The following is a 3420-nucleotide window of genomic DNA, read 5'->3' as shown; positions in this document are numbered from 1 at the left end:
ACTGTGGATTAAGGACAAATACCTCATATAAATCAAACTAAAAATGTTGATAAACTATTGTATAATATTTAAATTCAAAGAACGGTTTAATGGAATGAAATATGTTTCTGATTGTTTTACATTTTTATGCCCAAAATCAATTTTTTACAATGATAAGTCTTCCCTAATTAAATCTTCTTATGATTTCATTCAATTTTATAATTCAGATTTCACGCGGCAAATTATGTGCATAAAAACAAGAATCCTATCTCAAAATCTAAAAACTATTAAAGATCTATGTGTTATGTGTATTTATTATTGAAATGGATCTGTTATCTAGGTATAATATTATCAGTATGTTTTATATTTTTAACTCTACCAATAACATTTGCGTCTGCAGAACGCAGCTTATCATAGCTTAAATTAATAAAAAATTATCTTCGAAATTCCGATTACTAATTTCCGTACTGATTAATTTCTGTAGTAATACAAAAAACAATAATATTAATTTGGGGCCTCCAAATAAATTTTGCACACAGGTCTCAGAGTTAATAGTTGCGGCACTACTTGTACAATAACTTAAAATTAATGTTTTTGAATAAAAGTACCATAAAACATCTATTGAAACTAAACAATATAAATAACATTATTTTTGGTTATGGTTAAATTGAAACTTACTAATGAAATGAACGTAGTAAAAATAAAAAGATTTTTATAGCTAAGGCAAATTTTAAGAATGAATATTACAACCTAAAGGTGTTTACCAATTTTTTATTCAAATTTTTAACAAATTTCAATTGTAACATTAATATTAATTTACTATCAATTACATTCAATACCCATTACACGTACATTGCATAAAACCATTATTATTATCAGTATCTTTTAGCTAATTTTCAATGTAGGATGTTGATACTTTCCCAAGTGCTTGAGTAATTTGCTGTACTGCCATCTAAAAATACGTAGTCAGTTAAATATATATAATGGTTGGAGAATAACTTGAGAATTCAGTGTTTTATAAGCAGTTAAAAATATGAATTTGTAATATTTATCAAAATTAACATACAAAATCATGTTTTATAGTGTTTTTTGAAGTATCAGCTTAAATTAAATATATGAAAGTTAGTAATGGAAAATAAAAATCATTTGCTCAAGCTAATGGTCAGGGTTTCAAGACATTAACTTTTTGTTACAGTACTATTAATTGACTATCAATTACATTCAATAACCATTAGATATACATTGTAAAAAAAATTTTTATTATCAGTATTTTCTAGTCCATTTTCTAAGTAGGATGTTAATACTTTCCTAAGTGGTAGAAATGTGAATTCATGTCTTAGCATACCTTGAGTGATCTGCTCTACTACCATCTGAAAAAATGTAGTCATTTAAATATGTATAATAGTTGATGAAATAATAATAATGATAAGCAATAAAAGATAGTACAAATCTACCAAAATGTTTTGTTGAGCAATATATTATTCATCAATCAATATGGCTCAAGGTTGTATTCAATTACAAATAAAGGTTGAAGACAGATACAAAACCGCCTTTATAACAGATTTTGGCTTTTATCATTTTAAACGAATTTCTCAATGATTTAAAAATTCAGGACCAATTTTCCAAAGAATAATAAATAATTTATTTAGTGATTATTTATATAGGACAATGGTTGCGTACTTAGACAATACAGTGGATTCTGCTTAATGTGGGCATGTTGGGACCAACCCTGTTTGTCCACATTAAGTGGTTGCCCATAAAATCCGAAATTGGTTAAAAAAAAAAAAGATATAATATTAAAAAAATCAACAAAATCCCTTTCTGCATAATTTTTATTTTTTTCCGATAAAAATGTGCTTACTTATTGTAAAAAACACCAGGATGATGGGAAAAATATTTTAAAGATATTCAAGTACCTTAAAAGTTGATTAATGATTAATTTTTGGCACAAATTTAGGTTATGATATATTTGAATATTTCAATAAGTATTATACTTAAAAATCTATATTTATTTTTAAAATATTCTGTAATAATGTTTGGGGTATAAAATGTGAAAATTGACGAATATTTTTTTGTCATTTGGTAAGTTTACATCGCAGACCATTTTGTAAATAACACAAAAAATTTTGATGTACAAGCCTATAAAAGTAATTTGATGATACCGTACTTACCAATAAATTATACATGTTTTTTGTTTTTCTGTTACGTTTTAGAGCCCACCGCTACCAGATTCCTGGTTGTAAACAGTTGCGATTCAGAGTCTACTGCCAGTGATAAATGTTCAAACAAGGGTGACTACTATTAGTGCAGTATATGCCAAAAAAAGTTCTTATTCAACTTGCTGTATCTGCGGTATCTGTAAATGGATTCAAAAAGGAACTAGATTGAGCAATGTATGTAAATACTTTTTCTTCAACCATTAATAAAAGCTGATTAAATAAGAATATTAAATGTTTAACACCAGTCCACCCGTTTTAAACTTTCAACAGCCGTTACAACAAATAAACACCATTCATTTTTATATTATTGTTATTAGAATGTTTACTATTACTTAATTTTTTTACACTAACTATAATATTGATCTCATTATTTGGAATTACTAACCAATAGGAATGATGGTAGCCAGGAGCATATGTGATCTAATGTTGCGTTATACAAATTTATTCAATACTGTTGTGCAAAGTTTTAAGAATTTAAATTTTTTAAACATTTAATAATTTTACCAGAATACAACATGTTTTAACAAAATCTTACTTTTTTCAGAATCATTGAAGTTTATTTCACAACTAATGGAAGTGGTAATGAATTTAGGTAATAATTAGAAATAATCACTATACAGAGTGATTATTTTATCATAAAACACTCATTATTTTAAAAAGTATTTGTGTTTTTGAAAACATTTTTTTACATAGTTTCGACTTGTTAAAAAACAACGTTATTATTAAAAAATTATACTTTTAAATATTTTTTTAAGTTTTTTATTTTTTTGAATGACAACATAGTTTTAATTTCATATTCCTAAGTAGAATATTTTTCTGAGTATTTTGATACATAAAAATCGAATTTAGGGCAAGTAGTTTATGAGATAACTTATAAGTATTTCAAGCAGTTTTGTGCACGGAGTGGAGTGGTAGGGGTTAATCCGCAAAATGTTAGTCCACTACTCCACTTGTTTAAACTTTAAATATGTATGAATACTTTTTGAAAATAATGAGTGTTTCATGATAAAAAAATCACTTTGTATGTATATATATTTTTTTAACGCCCTGAGGCTTTATTAAACAATGTTATATATTTTTTACTCTAGATATTATGGTGAAATGATGATTTGAAATAAAGGATTCTAACTACAATCAGCAAAGCAGACAACATAAATATTATTTATTTACATTTTTATTAATTGTTTAAATATTAGGCATCTTACATATTGCTTTTCTCCAG

At 25.7% G+C, this 3420-nt stretch overlaps 1 long non-coding RNA gene across 1 annotated transcript; it reads left to right on the top strand.

The window, feature by feature from the left end:
• Positions 1-2135: 2135 nt before the first annotated feature.
• Positions 2136-3420, top strand: LOC113554777. The gene is made up of 3 exons (XR_003405303.1): positions 2136-2372; positions 2743-2790; positions 3287-3420. It is a non-coding gene; the product is annotated as an uncharacterized LOC113554777 (long non-coding RNA).

This window comes from Rhopalosiphum maidis, chromosome 3, assembly GCF_003676215.2.
Source record: "Rhopalosiphum maidis isolate BTI-1 chromosome 3, ASM367621v3, whole genome shotgun sequence".
NCBI classification, from domain to species: Eukaryota; Metazoa; Arthropoda; class Insecta; order Hemiptera; family Aphididae; genus Rhopalosiphum; species Rhopalosiphum maidis.
Note: the sequence above shows the minus strand (reverse complement) of the source record. Positions and strands in the feature narration are given on the sequence as shown.